Consider the following 15,608-nt stretch of genomic DNA (forward strand, 5'->3'; position numbering starts at 1 on the left):
CTCAAAACGAACGTATCCTTCAGACTGCTCTGCTGTGTGTTCGCTTACCTAAGGGGGTTGAATCTGCCTTTAGATTCAGAGAGTGAGAAGCGCGTTTCTTCTAGGAGCTGCGTTTTCATATTGTAGAGTGAATGGGAGTAAACGCTGTATTGAGAAATATCTGCTTCTAAAACCAAAACGAAGTAACCTAACAGAACGGCCTTCAATGTGTGGGTTCAACTTAGAGAATTAAACTGATGTGTGTTTTCAGGAGTTTCTAAGCCCTTTCTGTGAAGAAGCAGAAAACGCATTTTTCCAGCCAAATCCAAGCATTTCAGAAATAGCTTTAAATCGCGGTCTGAAACTCAAAACGAACGTATCCTTCAGACTGGTCTGCTGTGTGTTCGCTTACCTAAGAAAGTTGAATCTGCCTTGAGATTCAGAGAGTGAGAAGCGCGTTTCTTGTAGGAGTTGCGTTTTGATATTCCAGAGTGAATGGGAGTAAGCGCTGCATTGAGAAATATCTGCTTCTAAAACCAAAACGGAGCAACCTAACAGAACGGCCTTCAATGTGTGCATTCAACATACAGAGTTAAACTGATGTGTGTTCGCAGGGCTTTCTAAACCCTTTCTGTGAAGAAGCAGAAAACGCATTTTTCCAGCCAAATCCAAGCATTTCAGAAATAGCTGTAAATCTCCGTCTAAAACTCAAAACGATCGTATCCTTCAGACTGCTCTGCTGTGTGTACGCCTACCTAAGGGAGTTGAATCTGCCTTGAGATTCAGAGAGTGAGAAGCGCGTTTCTTCTAGGAGCTGAGTTTTGATATTCCAGAGTGAATGGGAGTAAACGCTGTATTGATAAATATCTGCTTCTAAAACCAAAACGGAGACACCTAACAGAACGGCCTTCAATATGTGCGTTCAACTTACTAAGTTAAACTGATGTGTGTTTGCAGGAGTTTCTAAACCCTTTCTGTGAAGAAGCAGAAAACGCATTTTTCCAGCCAAATCCAAGCATTTCAGAAATAGCTGTAAATCTCCGTCAAAATCTCAAAACGAACGTATCTTTCAGACTGCTCTGCTGTGTGTTCGCTTACCTAAGGGAGTTGAATCTGCCTTGAGATTCAGAGAGTGAGAAGCGCGTTTCTTCTTGGAGCTGCGTTTTGATATTCCAGAGTGAATGGGAGTAAAGGCTGTATTGAGAAATATCTGCTTCTAAAACCAAAACGGAGCAACCTAACAGAACGGCCTTCAATGTGTGCGTTCAACTTAGAGAGTTAAACTGATGTGTGTTTGCAGGAGTTTCTAAACCCTATCTGTGAAGAAGCATAACACGCATTTTTCCAGCCAAATCCAAGGATTTCAGAAATAGCTGTGAATCTCCGTCTAAAACTCAAAACGAATGTATCCTTCAGACTGCTCTGCTGTGTGTTCTCTTACCTAAGGGAGTTGAATCTGCCTTGAGACTCAGACTGAGAAGCGCGTTTCTTCTAGGAGCTGCGTTTTGATATTCCAGAGTGAATGGGAGTAAACGCTGTATTGAGAAATATCTGCTTCTAAAACCAAAACGGAGCAACCTAACAGGACGGGCTTCAATGTGTGCGTTCAACTTACAGAGTTAAACTGATGTGTGTTTGCAGGAGTTTCTAAACCCTTTCTGTGAAGAAGCAGAAAACGCATTTTTCCAGCCAAATCCAAGCATTTCAGAAATAGCTGTAAATCTCCGACTAAAACTCAAAACAAACTTATCTTTCAGACTGCTCTGCTGTGTGTTCGCTTACCTAAGGGAGTTGAATCTGCCTTGAGATTCAGAGAGTGAGAAGCGCGTTTCTTCTAGGAGCTGCGTTTTGATATTCCAGAGTGAATGGGAGTAAACGCTGTATTGAGAAATATCTGCTTCTAAAACCAAAACGGAGCAACCTAACAGAACGGCCTTCAATGTGTGCGTTCAACTTACAGAGTTAAACTGATGTGTGTTTGCAGGAGTTTCTAAACCCTTTCTGTGAAGAAGCAGAAAACGCATTTTTTCAGCCAAATCCAAGCATTTCAGAAATAGCTGTAAATCTTCGTCTAAAACTCAAAACGAACGTATCCTTCAGAATCCTCTGCTGTGTGTTCCGTAACCTTAAAAAGTTGAATCTACCTTGAGATTTGGAGAGTGAGAAGCACTTTTCTTCTAGGAGCTGCGTTTTCATATTTTAGAGTGAATGGGAGTAAGCGCTGTTTTCAGAAATATCTGCTTCTAAAACCAAAACGGAGCAACCAAACAGAACGTCCTTCAATGTGTGCGTTCAACTTACAGAGTTAAACTGATGTGTGTTTGCAGGAGTTTCTAAACCCTTTTTGTGTAGAAACAGGAAATGAATTTTTCCAGCGAAATTCAAGCATTTCAGAAATAGCTGTAAATCTCCGTCTGAAACTTAAAACGAACGTATCCTTCAGACTGCTCTGCTGTGTGTTCTCTTACCTAAGGGAGTTGAATCTGCCTTGAGACTCAGAGTGAGAAGCGCGTTTCTTCTAGGAGCTGCGTTTTGATATTACAGAGTGAATGGGAGTAAATGCTGTATTGAGAAACATCTGCTTCTAAAACCAAAACGGAGCAACCTAAGAGAACGACCTTCAATGTGTGCGTTCATCTTACAGAGTTAAACTGATGTTTGTTTGCAGGAGTTTCAAAACCCTTTTTGTGTAGAAGCAGGAAACGCATTTTTCCAGCCAAATCCAAGCATTTCAGAAATAGCTGTAAATCGCCGTCTAAAACTCAAAACGATCGTATCCTTTAGAATGCTCTGCTGTGTTTTCGCTTTCCTAAGTGCGTTGAACTTGCCTGGAGATTCAGAGAGTGAAAAGCGCGTTTCTACTAGGAGCTGCGTTTTCATATTCCAGGGTGAATGGGAGTAAACGCTGTATTGAGAAACATCTGCTTCTAAAACGAAAACGGAGCAACCTAACAGAACGGCCTTCAATGTGTGCGTTCAACTTACAGAGTTAAACTGACGTGTTTATAGGAGTTTCTAAACCCTTTCTGCGAAGAAGCAGAAAACGCATTTTTCCAGCCAAATCCAAGCATTTCAGAAATAGCTGTAAATCTCCATCTAAAACTCAAAACGAACGAATCCTTCAGACTGCTATGCTGTGTGTTCCCTTACCTAAGGGAGTTGAATCTGCCTTGAGATTCAGAGAGTGAGAAGCACGTTTCTTCTTGCAGCTGCGTTTTGATATTCCAGAGTGAATGGGAGTAAACGCTGTATTGAGAAATATCTGCTTCTAAAACCAAAACAGAGCAACCTAACAGAACGCCCTTCAATGTGTGCCTTCAACTTACAGAGATAAACTGATGTGTGTTTGCAGGAGTTTTTAGACCATTTCTGTGAACAAGCAGAAAACGCATTTTTCCAGCCAAATCCAAGCATTTCAGGAATAGTTGTAAATCTCCGTCTAAAACTCAAAACGAACGTATCCTTCAGACTGGTCTGCTGTGTGTTCGCTTACCTAAGGGAGTTGAATCTGCATTGAGATTCAGAGAGTGAGAAGCGCGTTTCTTCTAGGAGCTGCGTTTTGATATTCCAGAGTGAATGGGAGTAAACGCTCTATTGAGAAATATCTGCTTCTAAAACCAAAACGGAGCAAGCTAACAGAACGGCCTTCAATGTGTTCGTTCAACTTACAGAGGTAAACTGATGTGCGTTTGCAGGAGTTTCTAGACCTTTTCTGTGAACAAGCAGAAAACGCATTTTTCCAGCCAAATCCAAGCTTTTCAGAAATAGCTGTAATTCTCCGTCTAAAACACAAAACGAACATATCCTTCAGACTGCTCTGCTGTGTGTTCGCTTACCTAAGGGAGTTGAATCTGCCTTGAGATTCAGAGAGTGAGAAGCGCGTTTCTTCTAGGAGCTGCGTTTTGATATTCCAGAGTGAATGGGAGTAAAGCCTGTATTGAAAAATATCTGCTTCTAAAACCAAAGCAGAGCAACCTCACAGAACGGCCTTTAATGTGTGCGTTCAACTTACAGAGATAAACTGATGTTTGTTTGCAGGAGTTTCTAAACCCTTTCTGTGAAGAAGCAGAAAACGCATATTTTCAGCCAAATCCAAGCATTTCAGAAATAGCTGTAAATCTCCGTCTAAAACTCAAAACGAACGTATTTTTCAGACTGGTCTGCTGTGTTTTCGCTTACCTAACGGAGTTTAATCTGCCTTGAGATTCAGAGAGTGAGAATCGCGTTTTTTCTAGGAGCTGCGTTTTCATATTCCAGAGTGAATGGGAGTAAACCCTGTATTGAGAAATATCTGCTTCTAAAACCAAAACGGAGCAACCTACCAGAACCGCCTTCAATGTGTCTGTTCAACTTACAGAGTTAAACTGATGTGTGTTTGCAGGAGTTTCTCAGCCCTTTCTGTGAAGAAGCAGAAAACGCATTTTTCCATCCAAATCCAAGCATTTCAGAAATAGCTGTAAATCTCCGCCTAAAACTCAAAACGAACGTATCATTCAGACTGGTCTGCTGTGTGTTCGGTTACCTAAGAAAGTTGAATCTGTTTTGAGATTCAGAGAGTGAGAAGCCCGTTTCTTCTAGGAGCTGCGTTTTGATATTACAGAGTGAATGGGACTAAACGCTGTATTGAGAAATATCCGCTTCTAAATCCAAAACGGAGCAACCTAAAAGAACGGCCTTCAATGTGTGCGTTCAACTTACAGAGTTAAACTGATGTGTGTTTGCAGGAGTTTCTAAACCCTTTCTGTGAAGAAGCAGAAAACGCATTTTTCCAGCCAAATCCAAGCATTTCAGAAATAGCTGTAAATCTCCGTCTAAAACTCAAAACGAACGTATCCTTCAGACTGCTCTGCTGTGTGTTCGCTTACCTAAGGGGGTTGAATCTGCCTTTAGATTCAGAGAGTGAGAAGCGCGTTTCTTCTAGGAGCTGCGTTTTCATATTGTAGAGTGAATGGGAGTAAACGCTGTATTGAGAAATATCTGCTTCTAAAACCAAAACGAAGTAACCTAACAGAACGGCCTTCAATGTGTGGGTTCAACTTAGAGAATTAAACTGATGTGTGTTTTCAGGAGTTTCTAAGCCCTTTCTGTGAAGAAGCAGAAAACGCATTTTTCCAGCCAAATCCAAGCATTTCAGAAATAGCTTTAAATCGCGGTCTGAAACTCAAAACGAACGTATCCTTCAGACTGGTCTGCTGTGTGTTCGCTTACCTAAGAAAGTTGAATCTGCCTTGAGATTCAGAGAGTGAGAAGCGCATTTCTTCTAGGAGCTGCGTTTTCATATTCCAGAGTGAATGGGAGTAAACGCTGTATTGAGAAATATCTGCTTCTAAAACCAAAACGGAGCAACCTAACAGAACGGCCTTCAATGTGTGCGTTCAACTTACAGAGTTAAACTGATGTGTGTTTGCAGGAGATTCTAAACCCTTTCTGTGAAGAAGCAGAAAACGCATTTTTCCAGCCAAATCTAAGCATTTCAGAAATAGCTGTAAATCTCGGTCTGAAACTCAAAACGAACGTATCCTTCAGACTGCTCTGCTGTTTGTTCGCTTACCTAAGGGAGTTGAATCTGCCTTGAGATTCAGAGAGTGAGAAGCGCGTTTCTTGTAGGAGTTGCGTTTTCATATTCCAGAGTGAATGGGAGTAAGCGCTGCATTGAGAAATATCTGCTTCTAAAACCAAAACGGAGCAACCTAACAGAACGGCCTTCAATGTGTGCATTCAACATACAGAGTTAAACTGATGTGTGTTCGCAGGGCTTTCTAAACCCTTTCTGTGAAGAAGCAGAAAACGCATTTTTCCAGCCAAATCCAAGCATTTCAGAAATAGCTGTAAATCTCCGTCTAAAACTCAAAACGATCGTATCCTTCAGACTGCTCTGCTGGGTGTACGCCTACCTAAGGGAGTTGAATCTGCCTTGAGATTCAGAGAGTGAGAAGCGCGTTTCTTCTAGGAGCTGAGTTTTGATATTCCAGAGTGAATGGGAGTAAACGCTGTATTGAGAAATATCTGCTTCTAAAACCAAAACGGAGACACCTAACAGAACGGCCTTCAATATGTGCGTTCAACTTACAGAGTTAAACTGATGTGTGTTTGCAGGAGTTTCTAAACCCTATCTGTGAAGAAGCATAACACGCATTTTTCCAGCCAAATCCAAGGATTTCAGAAATAGCTGTGAATCTCCGTCTAAAACTCAAAACGAATGTATCCTTCAGACTGCTCTGCTGTGTGTTCTCTTACCTAAGGGAGTTGAATCTGCCTTGAGACTCAGACTGAGAAGCGCGTTTCTTCTAGGAGCTGCTTTTTGATATTCCAGAGTGAATGGGAGTAAACGCTGTATTGAGAAATATCTGCTTCTAAAACCAAAACGGAGCAACCTAACAGGACGGGCTTCAATGTGTGCGTTCAACTTACAGAGTTAAACTGATGTGTGTTTGCAGGAGTTTCTAAACCCTTTCTGTGAAGAAGCAGAAAACGCATTTTTCCAGCCAAATCCAAGCATTTCAGAAATAGCTGTAAATCTCCGACTAAAACTCAAAACAAACTTATCTTTCAGACTGCTCTCCTGTGTGTTCGCTTACCTAAGGGAGTTGAATCTGCCTTGAGATTCAGAGAGTGAGAAGCGCGTTTCTTCTAGGAGCTGCGTTTTGATATTCCAGAGTGAATGGGAGTAAACGCTGTATTGAGAAATATCTGCTTCTAAAACCAAAACGGAGCAACCTAACAGGACGGGCTTCAATGTGTGCGTTCAACTTACAGAGTTAAACTGATGTGTGTTTGCAGGAGTTTCTAAACCCTTTCTGTGAAGAAGCAGAAAACGCATTTTTCCAGCCAAATCCAAGCATTTCAGAAATAGCTGTAAATCTCCGACTAAAACTCAAAACAAACTTATCTTTCAGACTGCTCTGCTGTGTGTTCGCTTACCTAAGGGAGTTGAATCTGCCTTGAGATTCAGAGAGTGAGAAGCGCGTTTCTTCTAGGAGCTGCGTTTTGATATTCCAGAGTGAATGGGAGTAAACGCTGTATTGAGAAATATCTGCTTCTAAAACCAAAACGGAGCAACCTAACAGAACGGCCTTCAATGTGTGCGTTCAACTTACAGAGTTAAACTGATGTGTGTTTGCAGGAGTTTCTAAACCCTTTCTGTGAAGAAGCAGAAAACGCATTTTTTCAGCCAAATCCAAGCATTTCAGAAATAGCTGTAAATCTTCGTCTAAAACTCAAAACGAACGTATCCTTCAGAATCCTCTGCTGTGTGTTCCGTAACCTTAAAAAGTTGAATCTACCTTGAGATTTGGAGAGTGAGAAGCACTTTTCTTCTAGGAGCTGCGTTTTCATATTTTAGAGTGAATGGGAGTAAGCGCTGTTTTCAGAAATATCTGCTTCTAAAACCAAAACGGAGCAACCAAACAGAACGTCCTTCAATGTGTGCGTTCAACTTACAGAGTTAAACTGATGCGTGTTTGCAGGAGTTTCTAAACCCTTTTTGTGTAGAAACAGGAAATGAATTTTTCCAGCGAAATTCAAGCATTTCAGAAATAGCTGTAAATCTCCGTCTGAAACTTAAAACGAACGTATCCTTCAGACTGCTCTGCTGTGTGTTCTCTTACCTAAGGGAGTTGAATCTGCCTTGAGACTCAGAGTGAGAAGCGCGTTTCTTCTAGGAGCTGCGTTTTGATATTACAGAGTGAATGGGAGTAAATGCTGTATTGAGAAACATCTGCTTCTAAAACCAAAACGGAGCAACCTAAGAGAACGACCTTCAATGTGTGCGTTCATCTTACAGAGTTAAACTGATGTTTGTTTGCAGGAGTTTCAAAACCCTTTTTGTGTAGAAGCAGGAAACGCATTTTTCCAGCCAAATCCAAGCATTTCAGAAATAGCTGTAAATCGCCGTCTAAAACTCAAAACGATCGTATCCTTTAGAATGCTCTGCTGTGTTTTCGCTTTCCTAAGTGCGTTGAACTTGCCTGGAGATTCAGAGAGTGAAAAGCGCGTTTCTACTAGGAGCTGCGTTTTCATATTCCAGGGTGAATGGGAGTAAACGCTGTATTGAGAAACATCTGCTTCTAAAACGAAAACGGAGCAACCTAACAGAACGGCCTTCAATGTGTACGTTCAACTTACAGAGTTAAACTGACGTGTTTATAGGAGTTTCTAAACCCTTTCTGCGAAGAAGCAGAAAACGCATTTTTCCAGCCAAATCCAAGCATTTCAGAAATAGCTGTAAATCTCCGTCTAAAACTCAAAACGAACGAATCCTTCAGACTGCTATGCTGTGTGTTCCCTTACCTAAGGGAGTTGAATCTGCCTTGAGATTCAGAGAGTGAGAAGCACGTTTCTTCTTGCAGCTGCGTTTTGATATTCCAGAGTGAATGGGAGTAAACGCTGTATTGAGAAATATCTGCTTCTAAAACCAAAACAGAGCAACCTAACAGAACGCCCTTCAATGTGTGCCTTCAACTTACAGAGATAAACTGATGTGTGTTTGCAGGAGTTTTTAGACCATTTCTGTGAACAAGCAGAAAACGCATTTTTCCAGCCAAATCCAAGCATTTCAGGAATAGTTGTAAATCTCCGTCTAAAACTCAAAACGAACGTATCCTTCAGACTGGTCTGCTGTGTGTTCGCTTACCTAAGGGAGTTGAATCTGCATTGAGATTCAGAGAGTGAGAAGCGCGTTTCTTCTAGGAGCTGCGTTTTGATATTCCAGAGTGAATGGGAGTAAACGCTCTATTGAGAAATATCTGCTTCTAAAACCAAAACGGAGCAAGCTAACAGAACGGCCTTCAATGTGTTCGTTCAACTTACAGAGGTAAACTGATGTGCGTTTGCAGGAGTTTCTAGACCTTTTCTGTGAACAAGCAGAAAACGCATTTTTCCAGCCAAATCCAAGCTTTTCAGAAATAGCTGTAATTCTCCGTCTAAAACACAAAACGAACATATCCTTCAGACTGCTCTGCTGTGTGTTCGCTTACCTAAGGGAGTTGAATCTGCCTTGAGATTCAGAGAGTGAGAAGCGCGTTTCTTCTAGGAGCTGCGTTTTGATATTCTAGAGTGAATGGGAGTAAAGCCTGTATTGAAAAATATCTGCTTCTAAAACCAAAGCAGAGCAACCTCACAGAACGGCCTTTAATGTGTGCGTTCAACTTACAGAGATAAACTGATGTTTGTTTGCAGGAGTTTCTAAACCCTTTCTGTGAAGAAGCAGAAAACGCATATTTTCAGCCAAATCCAAGCATTTCAGAAATAGCTGTAAATCTCCGTCTAAAACTCAAAACGAACGTATTTTTCAGACTGGTCTGCTGTGTTTTCGCTTACCTAACGGAGTTTAATCTGCCTTGAGATTCAGAGAGTGAGAATCGCGTTTTTTCTAGGAGCTGCGTTTTCATATTCCAGAGTGAATGGGAGTAAACCCTGTATTGAGAAATATCTGCTTCTAAAACCAAAACGGAGCAACCTACCAGAACCGCCTTCAATGTGTCTGTTCAACTTACAGAGTTAAACTGATGTGTGTTTGCAGGAGTTTCTCAGCCCTTTCTGTGAAGAAGCAGAAAACGCATTTTTCCATCCAAATCCAAGCATTTCAGAAATAGCTGTAAATCTCCGCCTAAAACTCAAAACGAACGTATCATTCAGACTGGTCTGCTGTGTGTTCGGTTACCTAAGAAAGTTGAATCTGTTTTGAGATTCAGAGAGTGAGAAGCCCGTTTCTTCTAGGAGCTGCGTTTTGATATTACAGAGTGAATGGGACTAAACGCTGTATTGAGAAATATCTGCTTCTAAATCCAAAACGGAGCAACCTAAAAGAACGGCCTTCAATGTGTGCGTTCAACTTACAGAGTTAAACTGATGTGTGTTTGCAGGAGTTTCTAAACCCTTTCTGTGAAGAAGCAGAAAACGCATTTTTCCAGCCAAATCCAAGCATTTCAGAAATAGCTGTAAATCTCCGTCTAAAACTCAAAACGAACGTATCCTTCAGACTGCTCTGCTGTGTGTTCGCTTCCCTAAGGGGGTTGAATCTGCCTTTAGATTCAGAGAGTGAGAAGCGCGTTTCTTCTAGGAGCTGCGTTTTCATATTGTAGAGTGAATGGGAGTAAACGCTGTATTGAGAAATATCTGCTTCTAAAACCAAAACGAAGTAACCTAACAGAACGGCCTTCAATGTGTGGGTTCAACTTAGAGAATTAAACTGATGTGTGTTTTCAGGAGTTTCTAAGCCCTTTCTGTGAAGAAGCAGAAAACGCATTTTTCCAGCCAAATCCAAGCACTTCAGAAATAGCTTTAAATCGCGGTCTGAAACTCAAAACGAACGTATCCTTCAGACTGGTCTGCTGTGTGTTCGCTTACCTAAGAAAGTTGAATCTGCCTTGAGATTCAGAGAGTGAGAAGCGCATTTCTTCTAGGAGCTGCGTTTTCATATTCCAGAGTGAATGGGAGTAAACGCTGTATTGAGAAATATCTGCTTCTAAAACCAAAACGGAGCAACCTAACAGAACGGCCTTCAATGTGTGCGTTCAACTTACAGAGTTAAACTGATGTGTGTTCGCAGGGCTTTCTAAACCCTTTCTGTGAAGAAGCAGAAAACGCATTTTTCCAGGGAAATCCAAGCATTTCAGAAATAGCTGTAAATCTCCGTCTAAAACTCAAAACGATCGTATCCTTCAGACTGCTCTGCTGTGTGTACGCCTACCTAAGGGAGTTGAATCTGCCTTGAGATTCAGAGAGTGAGAAGCGCGTTTCTTCTAGGAGCTGAGTTTTGATATTCCAGAGTGAATGGGAGTAAACGCTGTATTGATAAATATCTGCTTCTAAAACCAAAACGGAGACACCTAACAGAACGGCCTTCAATATGTGCGTTCAACTTACTAAGTTAAACTGATGTGTGTTTGCAGGAGTTTCTAAACCCTTTCTGTGAAGAAGCAGAAAACGCATTTTTCCAGCCAAATCCAAGCATTTCAGAAATAGCTGTAAATCTCCGTCAAAATCTCAAAACGAACGTATCTTTCAGACTGCTCTGCTGTGTGTTCGCTTACCTAAGGGAGTTGAATCTGCCTTGAGATTCACAGAGTGAGAAGCGCGTTTCTTCTTGGAGCTGCGTTTTGATATTCCAGAGTGAATGGGAGTAAAGGCTGTATTGAGAAATATCTGCTTCTAAAACCAAAACGGAGCAACCTAACAGAACGGCCTTCAATGTGTGCGTTCAACTTAGAGAGTTAAACTGATGTGTGTTTGCAGGAGTTTCTAAACCCTATCTGTGAAGAAGCATAACACGCATTTTTCCAGCCAAATCCAAGGATTTCAGAAATAGCTGTGAATCTCCGTCTAAAACTCAAAACGAATGTATCCTTCAGACTGCTCTGCTGTGTGTTCTCTTACCTAAGGGAGTTGAATCTGCCTTGAGACTCAGACTGAGAAGCGCGTTTCTTCTAGGAGCTGCGTTTTGATATTCCAGAGTGAATGGGAGTAAACGCTGTATTGAGAAATATCTGCTTCTAAAACCAAAACGGAGCAACCTAACAGGACGGGCTTCAATGTGTGCGTTCAACTTACAGAGTTAAACTGATGTGTGTTTGCAGGAGTTTCTAAACCCTTTCTGTGAAGAAGCAGAAAACGCATTTTTCCAGCCAAATCCAAGCATTTCAGAAATAGCTGTAAATCTCCGACTAAAACTCAAAACAAACTTATCTTTCAGACTGCTCTGCTGTGTGTTCGCTTACCTAAGGGAGTTGAATCTGCCTTGAGATTCAGAGAGTGAGAAGCGCGTTTCTTCTAGGAGCTGCGTTTTGATATTCCAGAGTGAATGGGAGTAAACGCTGTATTGAGAAATATCTGCTTCTAAAACCAAAACGGAGCAACCTAACAGAACGGCCTTCAATGTGTGCGTTCAACTTACAGAGTTAAACTGATGTGTGTTTGCAGGAGTTTCTAAACCCTTTCTGTGAAGAAGCAGAAAACGCATTTTTTCAGCCAAATCCAAGCATTTCAGAAATAGCTGTAAATCTTCGTCTAAAACTCAAAACGAACGTATCCTTCAGAATCCTCTGCTGTGTGTTCCGTAACCTTAAAAAGTTGAATCTACCTTGAGATTTGGAGAGTGAGAAGCACTTTTCTTCTAGGAGCTGCGTTTTCATATTTTAGAGTGAATGGGAGTAAGCGCTGTTTTCAGAAATATCTGCTTCTAAAACCAAAACGGAGCAACCAAACAGAACGTCCTTCAATGTGTGCGTTCAACTTACAGAGTTAAACTGATGTGTGTTTGCAGGAGTTTCTAAACCCTTTTTGTGTAGAAACAGGAAATGAATTTTTCCAGCGAAATTCAAGCATTTCAGAAATAGCTGTAAATCTCCGTCTGAAACTTAAAACGAACGTATCCTTCAGACTGCTCTGCTGTGTGTTCTCTTACCTAAGGGAGTTGAATCTGCCTTGAGACTCAGAGTGAGAAGCGCGTTTCTTCTAGGAGCTGCGTTTTGATATTACAGAGTGAATGGGAGTAAATGCTGTATTGAGAAACATCTGCTTCTAAAACCAAAACGGAGCAACCTAAGAGAACGACCTTCAATGTGTGCGTTCATCTTACAGAGTTAAACTGATGTTTGTTTGCAGGAGTTTCAAAACCCTTTTTGTGTAGAAGCAGGAAACGCATTTTTCCAGCCAAATCCAAGCATTTCAGAAATAGCTGTAAATCGCCATCTAAAACTCAAAACGATCGTATCCTTTAGAATGCTCTGCTGTGTTTTCGCTTTCCTAAGTGCGTTGAACTTGCCTGGAGATTCAGAGAGTGAAAAGCGCGTTTCTACTAGGAGCTGCGTTTTCATATTCCAGGGTGAATGGGAGTAAACGCTGTATTGAGAAACATCTGCTTCTAAAACGAAAACGGAGCAACCTAACAGAACGGCCTTCAATGTGTGCGTTCAACTTACAGAGTTAAACTGACGTGTTTATAGGAGTTTCTAAACCCTTTCTGCGAAGAAGCAGAAAACGCATTTTTCCAGCCAAATCCAAGCATTTCAGAAATAGCTGTAAATCTCCGTCTAAAACTCAAAACGAACGAATCCTTCAGACTGCTATGCTGTGTGTTCCCTTACCTAAGGGAGTTGAATCTGCCTTGAGATTCAGAGAGTGAGAAGCACGTTTCTTCTTGCAGCTGCGTTTTGATATTCCAGAGTGAATGGGAGTAAACGCTGTATTGAGAAATATCTGCTTCTAAAACCAAAACAGAGCAACCTAACAGAACGCCCTTCAATGTGTGCCTTCAACTTACAGAGATAAACTGATGTGTGTTTGCAGGAGTTTTTAGACCATTTCTGTGAACAAGCAGAAAACGCATTTTTCCAGCCAAATCCAAGCATTTCAGGAATAGTTGTAAATCTCCGTCTAAAACTCAAAACGAACGTATCCTTCAGACTGGTCTGCTGTGTGTTCGCTTACCTAAGGGAGTTGAATCTGCATTGAGATTCAGAGAGTGAGAAGCGCGTTTCTTCTAGGAGCTGCGTTTTGATATTCCAGAGTGAATGGGAGTAAACGCTCTATTGAGAAATATCTGCTTCTAAAACCAAAACGGAGCAAGCTAACAGAACGGCCTTCAATGTGTTCGTTCAACTTACAGAGGTAAACTGATGTGCGTTTGCAGGAGTTTCTAGACCTTTTCTGTGAACAAGCAGAAAACGCATTTTTCCAGCCAAATCCAAGCTTTTCAGAAATAGCTGTAATTCTCCGTCTAAAACACAAAACGAACATATCCTTCAGACTGCTCTGCTGTGTGTTCGCTTACCTAAGGGAGTTGAATCTGCCTTGAGATTCAGAGAGTGAGAAGCGCGTTTCTTCTAGGAGCTGCGTTTTGATATTCCAGAGTGAATGGGAGTAAAGCCTGTATTGAAAAATATCTGCTTCTAAAACCAAAGCAGAGCAACCTCACAGAACGGCCTTTAATGTGTGCGTTCAACTTACAGAGATAAACTGATGTTTGTTTGCAGGAGTTTCTAAACCCTTTCTGTGAAGAAGCAGAAAACGCATATTTTCAGCCAAATCCAAGCATTTCAGAAATAGCTGTAAATCTCCGTCTAAAACTAAAAACGAACGTATTTTTCAGACTGGTCTGCTGTGTTTTCGCTTACCTAACGGAGTTTAATCTGCCTTGAGATTCAGAGAGTGAGAATCGCGTTTTTTCTAGGAGCTGCGTTTTCATATTCCAGAGTGAATGGGAGTAAACCCTGTATTGAGAAATATCTGCTTCTAAAACCAAAACGGAGCAACCTACCAGAACCGCCTTCAATGTGTCTGTTCAACTTACAGAGTTAAACTGATGTGTGTTTGCAGGAGTTTCTCAGCCCTTTCTGTGAAGAAGCAGAAAACGCATTTTTCATTCCAAATCCAAGCATTTCAGAAATAGCTGTAAATCTCCGCCTAAAACTCAAAACGAACGTATCATTCAGACTGGTCTGCTGTGTGTTCGGTTACCTAAGAAAGTTGAATCTGTTTTGAGATTCAGAGAGTGAGAAGCCCGTTTCTTCTAGGAGCTGCGTTTTGATATTACAGAGTGAATGGGACTAAACGCTGTATTGAGAAATATCTGCTTCTAAATCCAAAACGGAGCAACTTAAAAGAACGGCCTTCAATGTGTGCGTTCAACTTACAGAGTTAAACTGATGTGTGTTTGCAGGAGTTTCTAAACCCTTTCTGTGAAGAAGCAGAAAACGCATTTTTCCAGCCAAATCCAAGCATTTCAGAAATAGCTGTAAATCTCCGTCTAAAACTCAAAACGAACGTATCCTTCAGACTGCTCTGCTGTGTGTTCGCTTCCCTAAGGGGGTTGAATCTGCCTTTAGATTCAGAGAGTGAGAAGCGCGTTTCTTCTAGGAGCTGCGTTTTCATATTGTAGAGTGAATGGGAGTAAACGCTGTATTGAGAAATATCTGCTTCTAAAACCAAAACGAAGTAACCTAACAGAACGGCCTTCAATGTGTGGGTTCAACTTAGAGAATTAAACTGATGTGTGTTTTCAGGAGTTTCTAAGCCCTTTCTGTGAAGAAGCAGAAAACGCATTTTTCCAGCCAAATCCAAGCATTTCAGAAATAGCTTTAAATCGCGGTCTGAAACTCAAAACGAACGTATCCTTCAGACTGGTCTGCTGTGTGTTCGCTTACCTAAGAAAGTTGAATCTGCCTTGAGATTCAGAGAGTGAGAAGCGCATTTCTTCTAGGAGCTGCGTTTTCATATTCCAGAGTGAATGGGAGTAAACGCTGTATTGAGAAATATCTGCTTCTAAAACCAAAACGGAGCAACCTAACAGAACGGCCTTCAATGTGTGCGTTCAACTTACAGAGTTAAACTGATGTGTGTTCGCAGGGCTTTCTAAACCCTTTCTGTGAAGAAGCAGAAAACGCATTTTTCCAGCCAAATCCAAGCATTTCAGAAATAGCTGTAAATCTCCGTCTAAAACTCAAAACGATCGTATCCTTCAGACTGCTCTGCTGTGTGTACGCCTACCTAAGGGAGTTGAATCTGCCTTGAGATTCAGAGAGTGAGAAGCGCGTTTCTTCTAGGAGCTGAGTTTTGATATTCCAGAGTGAATGGGAGTAAACGCTGTATTGATAAATATCTGCTTCTAAAACCAAAACGGAGACACCTAA

This window comes from Callithrix jacchus, chromosome X (assembly GCF_049354715.1).
Source record: "Callithrix jacchus isolate 240 chromosome X, calJac240_pri, whole genome shotgun sequence".
Classification (NCBI taxonomy): Eukaryota; Metazoa; Chordata; class Mammalia; order Primates; family Cebidae; genus Callithrix; species Callithrix jacchus.